Raw genomic sequence first — 9,707 nt, forward strand, 5'->3', positions numbered from 1 at the left:
AAGCCTGGAGCATTTTTTAAGCTAAAACGACAACAAAACGCTCCAAAAAAAGTCCAGTTGTCTTCCAGCATCTTTTCTGCTTTACCATTGACTTGTATTGTAAAGTAACAGAGCGTCTTCCCAGCAGCAAACTCCAGAACAACGCTCAGGTCACTTCTTTTATGCTCTTGGCATTTTTAGAAATTTGACGTTGTGAAAAAACGTTCACAAGTGGCTCTACATAGGAATGAAGATGGTCTAAAAGTCTTGTGCACATTTGTTGGGAGGTTTTCCAGGCAGTTTCTGCAGTGGAATCCGGTGAGAAGATGTTGTGTGCACAGAGCCCTCAGTAACACTTCCTGGATTGTCTGGATACCCATAGGATTGTTTTGATTTAGTAACAATATGGCGGTCTTATTCAGTCTTTGGTCATGCTACTCAGTTACAGTATAGTGGTAATATTCAGTCTTTGTATGATGGTTCTCAAATCCCACCAAGATGGTGGTCATATGATGGGACTATACAGTCATAGTATGGGTGTGCGGTGCTGTTATTAAAAGGTGATATAGCGGTATTATTCAGTCTCTGTATAGGAATAATATTTAGTCTCAGCATTTAATACTATGTGCTCCAGAACACCAGATGATTAGGACACAATCCCCACCACTGACCACCAGGACCAGGCTGCTCTCTGGGCAGATCAGTCTTCTGGAAATGGTGCAACTGGTACCAATTACTTCTACATTATCATAGCTAATGATCAATTATAACCACTAGTTTTATTATTGAGGTTCTCCTTTGTTATCACTGACCCATTAGCATTGCGCTTGGCTAGACGTGACCTTACCATACGAATATTTGGTATAAATGGCCATTAATCAGGGGACATTTATGACCAGTGCGTGGGGCAGCATGACCTGTGAATACGGCCCTGGGGATCACTGCATTCGGGAGAAATTGCATAACAATATATGGATCCATTTTATCCTATTATCCCTTGTGAAAATTCAAACTTGGGGCTAACACAGTATGTCATTGGAAAATATTATTTTTTTTGTTTTCACATTTAATGGTTATAAAGTTTTGTGAATCACCTCTGGGTTAAAATTCTCCATGCACAGCTAGATGAATTCCTTGATGAGTCTAGTTTCCAAAATGGGGTCACTTGTGGGGATTTCTGCTGTTTTGGCATGTCAGGGGGCTCTGCACATTCGACATGGCAGTTACAATCTATTCCAACCTAAATTTATGCTCCAAAAATCAAACAGCGCTTTTTCCTCACCAAGCCGTGCCGTCTGCTCCCACAGCAGCTTTTGACCACACAGAGGGCATCATTACGTTCGGGAGAAATTGCGTAACAAACTTTGGGGTCCGTTTTCTCAAATCATACCCTCTGAAAATTACAAAGTTGGTACTAAAACAACATTAAAGTCACCACTCACATTGCTGAGAGTGGCGGTTGTGAGCACGGCCTGGCACTGACTGCACTGCATAGCCGGCTGTCAGTCAGTGCCGGGGCATGCTTACAGCCGCCGCTCTCAGTCCTGTGAGTGGTGACTATAATTGCTCTGGACCGCTCCTGCATGACTGAAAGACAGCGGCTCCTGGGATAAATAAAGTTAATCTTCTTCCAGGTGCTGCATTTATGGTATGGCTGTGGGGCACCTTCCTAATGCTATCAACCTGCAGATTACTGCGATATGTTCAGGTTTGTAGCGTTATCATACATACAAGGTTCCCCTTAAGTAAGAATGATTTTGAGACTGCCTCTTAGGACGGTGGTGCAGCTCCCATCTGGTGGCAGGGATGACCCTGCCCTCACCTGTCACAATAAGGAAGATTCTGTGTAGCCTCTTCCCACAGACCATTTTACATGCAGCCTTCTCCTATGAAGACAGCAGGAGTTACAGGAATAGACGAGTAATCTGCTTATAATACTGCTGTAATACAATTCTTTATTCCAATGATGAGAGCACACGTCCAGGAGTTGTGCTGTAATGCTTGTCTCCTCTTCTCCATCATCATCAGAGTATGGGCGACCCATGGGGCATAATCTGCTTACTGAGTCCTGTGCAGGCGGCAGATGTCAAGCCGTATGTGATGGACCCCGACCGCCAAACAAAATGAATCAGACAGAAGCACACAAAATAAATACATAAAACATTGCAATTAGGTGTCAAATGGTCAGAATTTTATTTAAATTTACATGACACCAAAAATAGCACAACCCCCGACTCACAAAGAGTCACCCTTCAGCACTCAGGAGAGGAAAACCCCCTGTGGAGGAAACCTCTAGGGAACCATGGCTCGAGGGCTGCCCTTCCCTTGGGCTTAGAGGGTTAGTGCCGATATATAACAGGTGGAACTGCAGAGTTTTACAATTTGTACATTGTACAAGATTTACAGAGAACGATATAACAAACAGACTATAAATGTGATAAAGTGGATGTGGTAGAGATCCGGCTGTGATATCTGCCTTCACATTGATTGCTAGACCCAATTTGGTTGATCTGATTGCCCAGGTGGATCAACCATCTCTCTGACAGGAGAATTTCACCTACAAGTGAGATAGGACAACACCTGAATCCAGGAAGGAGATCTCTGCTTATTTACTGGATATTCTATGTGTTCCCATCTTTGTCCAATGAAGGCCTATAAAGGAACAATATAGCAGCACAGTGTAATTAGTGTAATTGACAAGGATAACCGTACAAACACACAATTCACAATAACTTTCACAATCAGTGTTTGGACAAACACGCACATGAAGACATGTGACCCACAGAATATTAACAGACAAGAGAAGCGTATAAGACAATAGACAAAAGTTCCCTCGTATTCCTAGACCTGAAGTGCTGAGATAAAGTCTATCGACACCGTATCTTTATATCCAGAGACGTTCCCGTTCTTAAAATCAGGTATTCAGAACACCACCGTCGCGGACTCTACTAACTCCACAGTGATCGTGACAAGGTCGCACTCGACCACCACAGGTTTAACCCTGCGTTCACTTTTGAAACGTGGAGGTTTCAGTCACTCTGTGTTATTATAAGAAATATACATAGAACAATACAGATTGTAAGAAATATCATCTATGGGATCAGGTGCCGTGTACCTTGGCGATTGACACAGTTATAATAACCTATCATTTGTCTTCAGTCCACAAATGACCGTATATATATATATATATATATATATATATATATATATATATATATATATATATATATATATATACACACACACACACACACACATATATATACACATATATATATAAATCAACACAATACTGGTATATACATACAGTGTATGTATATATATATATATATATATATATATATATATATAATCAATATTACTTTACGTTAGCCCAGTGGATTCTTAACAATCCCCTGGGTCCTAGACCCTCACCATCTATCACCATCTAGATCTAGATGCTATGACCTTTCGGTAAACCTACTGTATATATTCTATAACTAAGGATTCAAATCTCTACTAATGAACACATTAAATATATACAGTATATACAAAATGGATGACATTATATACTTACTACAGAAATTATTATAACACCCTTCCTTACAGATCCAGGTCCAAGCCTCCAGAAGTTGGATGCTCGGTTACAGGGGTTGTTGGTTATGGATACCCCCTAATAGGATAAATACCCCCTCCCCCTCCCTCTTGCCCCGCCCCCCACAGCACCCAGGAAATTCATAGGTCTGTCCATGTTCACCCAGAGGAGAGCGGCTCTATGTAGAGGGTCTCTCTATCCTCCGCTGGGGACCCCCATCTATTACCCTGGGGGCGTTAAAAGCAGACAGCCCCTTTCCCTGCTAGAACCTCCATATTACACCCAGGTGGGTACATTATGTGGGGGGTCGCGCTCCAGGTCCTCGCTCCATCAGTAATGGCGCTGATCGTGGCAGCGCGCCCTTCTCTCATGGAATCTTCTTTATGACATGTGTTTATGACCTCATAACAGTTGTCATGGTGACTACAGGGGCTATCACTGATGGCGGGCCCCAGTATTAACCCTTTCACCACAGGCCATTCTCTTCACTGTAGCGGCCATTAATCTGCACTTGTTACCAAGCAGGCGGCTTATCATTATGGCGTCCATTACACGGCCTGAAGAATACAGGTTACAGATTCCATGTAAAGGTTTATTAGGTGACCTGTAACTCTGAGGGACAAAGACCGGGCTTATAACTAGCACCAGGGTCGCCAGCCCACCAGGAATACCAGCACAGTCCAGAACAATGCGGCACTTTTTTGCACAGTCCGTAAATATTTTTTTAAATATTTTGAAACTGTAGAAACTTATACAAATTGTTGTGACTGTAAAGCCCCCAGTCACTAAGAAAAGGGGGCAGATGGGAATATTGGACTCAATATGTCATTTATTATTTGGGTATACTTCTTTCTCCTCTAAATCTTTGTCCTTCTATTTTCTTTGGTTCTATTATTTTTCTGACTCTGCAGATGGTCAGGGGTCTCTGTGGTCTTGTTGCACCGGAGCTCTCTACTGTCTACGTCAATAGATTTATTGTAAATCTTAGTAAGTGACAATAATTTGTCGGTTTTGTGTTTACAACAAAATACAGTGTCATCATTTTTCTAAATCAGTCTATTGGCGAGTTTTGCAGATAACCCGCAGCTCAGACGGCCCAGAGTGACCCGCGGGCCACACTAAACCAGGCAGTGTCCTGCTCCTGTCTTCAGTACAAGAGTAAGAGCCGTAAAATCCTCTGACACTCCACAATGAGGAGAAAAGCCGACAGCAGGAACAGGACGCTGCTGTGTATAATGCAGCCCAAAACTCGCTAACAGTGAGATATAGAACAATGATTATACTGCAGAGTCCTAGAATGCCGCAGTCCTATAATACCGCAGAGTCCTGTAATGCCGCAGAGTCCTGTAATGCTTCAGAGCCCTGTAATGCCGCAGAGTCCTATAATGCCTCAGAGTCCTATAATGCCTCAGAGTTCTATAATGCCGCAGAGACCTATAATGCCACAGAGTCCTGTAATGCCTCAGAGTCCTATAATGCCTCAGAGTCCTATAATGCCGCAGAGTCCTATAATGCCACAGAGTCCTATAATGCCTCAGAGACCTATAATGCCTCAGAGACCTATAATGCCTCAGAGCCCTATAATGCCTCAGAGCCCTATAATGCCACAGAGTCCTGTAATGCCACAGAGTCCTATAATGCCGCAGAGTCCTATAATGCCGCAGAGTCCTGTAATGCCACAGAGTCCTGTAATGCCGCAGTCCTATAATACCGCAGAGTCCTGTAATGCCGCAGAGTCCTGTAATGCCGCAGAGTCCTATAATGCCTCAGAGTCCTATAATGCCTCAGAGTCCTATAATGCCTCAGAGTCCTATAATGCCGCAGAGACCTATAATGCCTCAGAGCCTTATAATGCCACAGAGTCCTGTAATGCCACAGAGTCCTATAATGCCGCAGAGTCCTATAATGCCGCAGAGTCCTATAATGCCGCAGAGTCCTATAATGCCGCAGAGTCCTATAATGCCACAGAGTCCTGTAATGCCGCAGTCCTATAATACCGCAGAGTCCTGTAATGCCACAGAGTCCTATAATGCCTCAGAGTCCTATAATGCCTCAGAGTCCTATAATGCCGCAGAGACCTATAATGCCGCAGAGTCCTATAATGCCGCAGAGTCCTATAATGCCGCAGAGTCCTATAATTCCGCAGAGTCCTATAATACCGCAGAGTCCTATAATGCCGCAGAGTCCTATAATGCCGCAGAGTCCTCTAATGCCGCAGAGACCTATAATGCCGCAGAGTCCTATAATGCCGCAGAGTCCTATAATGCCGCAGAGTCCTATAATGCCGCAGAGTCCTATAATGCCTCAGAGTCCTATAATGCCGCAGAGACCTATAATGCCGCAGAGTCCTATAATGCCGCAGAGTCCTATAATGCCGCAGAGTCCTATAATGCCGCAGAGTCCTATAATGCCGCAGAGTCCTCTAATGCCGCAGAGACCTATAATGCCTCAGAGTCCTATAATGCCGCAGAGTCCTATAATGCCGCAGAGTCCTATAATGCCGCAGAGTCCTATAATGCCTCAGAGTCCTCTAATGCCGCAGAGTCCTCTAATGCCGCAGAGTCCTATAATGCCGCAGAGTCCTATAATGCCACAGAGTCCTCTAATGCCGCAGAGACCTATAATGCCGCAGAGTCCTATAATGCCGCAGAGTCCTATAATGCCGCAGAGTCCTATAATGCCGCAGAGTCCTATAATGCCGCAGAGTCCTATAATGCCGCAGAGTCCTATAATTCCGCAGAGTCCTATAATACCGCAGAGTCCTATAATGCCGCAGAGTCCTATAATGCCGCAGAGTCCTCTAATGCCGCAGAGTCCTATAATGCCGCAGAGTCCTCTAATGCCGCAGAGTCCTATAATGCCGCAGAGTCCTCTAATGCCGCAGAGACCTATAATGCCGCAGAGTCCTATAATGCCGCAGAGTCCTATAATGCCGCAGAGTCCTATAATGCCGCAGAGTCCTATAATGCCGCAGAGTCCTATAATTCCGCAGAGTCCTATAATGCCGCAGAGTCCTATAATGCCGCAGAGTCCTATAATGCCGCAGAGACCTCTAATGCCGCAGAGTCCTCTAATGCCGCAGAGTCCTATAATGCCGCAGAGTCCTATAATGCCTCAGAGTCCTATAATGCCGCAGAGACCTATAATGCCTCAGAGTCCTATAATGCCGCAGAGTCCTATAATGCCGCAGAGTCCTATAATGCCGCAGAGTCCTATAATGCCGCAGAGACCTATAATGCCGCAGAGTCCTATAATGCCGCAGAGTCCTATAATGCCGCAGAGTCCTATAATGCCGCAGAGTCCTCTAATGCCGCAGAGTCCTATAATGCCGCAGAGTCCTCTAATGCCGCAGAGTCCTATAATGCCGCAGAGTCCTCTAATGCCGCAGAGACCTATAATGCCGCAGAGTCCTATAATGCCGCAGAGTCCTATAATGCCGCAGAGTCCTATAATGCCGCAGAGTCCTATAATTCCGCAGAGTCCTATAATGCCGCAGAGTCCTATAATGCCGCAGAGTCCTATAATGCCGCAGAGTCCTATAATGCCGCAGAGTCCTCTAATGCCGCAGAGTCCTCTAATGCCGCAGAGTCCTATAATGCCGCAGAGTCCTCTAATGCCGCAGAGTCCTCTAATGCCGCAGAGTCCTCTAATGCCACAGAGTCCTCTAATGCCACAGAGTCCTGTAATACGGCAGAGTCCTGCACTGTTTTATTTATTTTACTCACTTATATAGCGCCATTAATTCCACAGTGCTTTACAGACATCATCATCGCTGTCCCCATTGGGGCTCACAATCTATATTTCCTATCAGTATCTCTTTGTAGTGTGGGAGGAAACCGGAGAACCCGGAGGAAACCCACACAAACACGGGGAGAACATACAAACTCCTTGCAGATGTCGTCCTTGGTGGGATTTGAACCCAGGATCCCAGCGCTGCAAGTCTGTAGTGTTAACCACTGAGCCACCGTGCTGCCTGCCATATTATCACTATTTGCAGTTAGGAGTTAGTGACATCCATTACATACGCAGGGGGAGATGAAGCTGAGGCCAGTAATTCTTACATGGACATTATCTGCCAGCAATGACTATGACGAGCTATGAGACAGGCTCACGGCCTCCATCACTATCCCTGGTACTGAGCGTTATCTAATAAAGTTAGTTTTTCCTTGTCAGATGAATGTGACATATTAGAGTGATATTCTTAGTCAGTCATTCTCCATGGTAACGCTATGGCGGCCATGTAGGGACGTCATATGTGATGACAAGTTCTTTGTGATTATACATTTGTTCCCCATTTATGCTGCATGAAATAATGACAGGCGGCCCGGTGTAGCAGCATCGGTCCTGTGTGAATTATAGGCAATAGATTTATTACAGGGGTTTGTCTCCTTTCAGAAATCCTGACCCCGGGGCACAGTTTGGTGTAAAGCAAGGCCCGGACTGCGACCAAAAGGGTCTAAAAAGGAGGGAGCCATGGCTGGGATGTATGCCAGAGCACTCAGATAGGGATCAGTTTGTTATGTCAAAGAGAAAATGTCCAAGATGGCGTTTCTTCTCTGGTTTAGGGGCAGGGACTGGTTTAAATGAGGGGAAGGGTCACGCATTAGGGGTGTAGTTTTAGGGGACGTGGTCACACCTGATTGGGCACTGTTTTATTGGTATATAGGGTCCCAGGGGCGGTCCTGGGTCAGTCAGTTGCAGATCAGCGTCCTCCCCCCTTAGATATTTGTGTTTTTCAAAAGTTTTGTTAAAGTAGGTGGCGTAATTAAATATGAACTAATGCAAGACGGGACAGCGTCATGTCATGGCAGCTGGCGGGATCGGGTCTTTGGAAAGCGATGTGGTGGTACGGTAAGAGGTAGGGAGGAGACCTGGTTTTGGGAGGGTCACGTCCCTCCTTTTGGCAGACGGTAAGGAATACTCAGGGTCCCTACTGGGCTAAGGTCTCAGGGGGAAATGCTATTCAGCAGGAGGACCCCTCAGACACCCTAGTATAGTCTCCCTCAAAATAAAATAGATGATAAAGCAGAATATAGGGATTACCTTACAGTGGACCTCAACACTTGCAGGCATGTACAATAAAGCCATGTGGCTGTGTATTATATCAACATTGCGCATCACCGCTGCAGCCGATCGCTGAGCTCAGTGATTCAATGATTGTACAATCTGGCTTTTTTATTTTACAGGCCTGCAAACAAGTGAGGTCCATTTAGCTGAAAATGGAAGACCCATTTAAGTTGGTATCTGCTTTAGAAAGGAGGCTTATGATATTCATGACATATACTAAGCACAGGTCATTAATATCAGATCACTGAGGTTTCACCACCTATCATCCCTCATTCATCAGCTGTTAGCAGACCCTGCGAAGGTCAGATGTGAACAAAGTCGTACACCATTTAGTGGTCATTCTCTGTACTGCAGTTTAACTCTTATTGAAGTGTTATGGGTGCAGTACCTGAGAACAGCCACTACACAGTGTATGGCACTGTGCTGCTCTCGCGCCGTACACTGGTTACATCTCGCCTCCCAATATCAGTGGGTTCAGACAACTTTTATCTTATGTGTATGGGGGTCTTTAGGCCCCACTCCACTGTCGAAATCGGTGGTCTCGGCCGACGTTCTAATTTGTATGAAGCTTCTCGAATGGCAGATGATGTTGGGGTGCTGATCCATTTGTCCTTGGCAGTGGCTCATACATACAAAACACAAAAGCACTTGGCAGAGCCAAATGGTCCCTTGACAACCCCTTTAAGTTACTCTTAAAATGTTTACTATTGCTTTGGCCTGTATCTAATCAGTACTGTGGTTTCTGTATGGTCCGTAGTTTGATGATAGTTGGTAACAACAACTCCAATAATCTCCTTGCCATTGTTAAGGACATACTGCGAGTTGCAGTTTCATGTGATACAATTGTATAACGGGGGGATAACATGACATTGCAAGTCATCGCTGTATTAATCTTGGTGTATTTATCTACTGAAAGTGGTTCTGGTGCTGTATTTCTGTACTGATGATTGTTCTGTTGATGTAGTCATGTACTGACGGTGGTTCTGGTGATGTATTAGCCCTCTGTGCCTGTACTTGTACTGATATTGGCTGGTGACCGGTTCATGCAGCACTATTTGAATCCCTCTATGTATATTTTTGATGTCCG

The sequence above is a fragment of the Phyllobates terribilis genome, unplaced genomic scaffold (assembly GCF_046119375.1).
Source record: "Phyllobates terribilis strain yellow unplaced genomic scaffold, ASM4611937v1 Scaffold_7__3_contigs__length_470593459, whole genome shotgun sequence".
Classification (NCBI taxonomy): Eukaryota; Metazoa; Chordata; class Amphibia; order Anura; family Dendrobatidae; genus Phyllobates; species Phyllobates terribilis.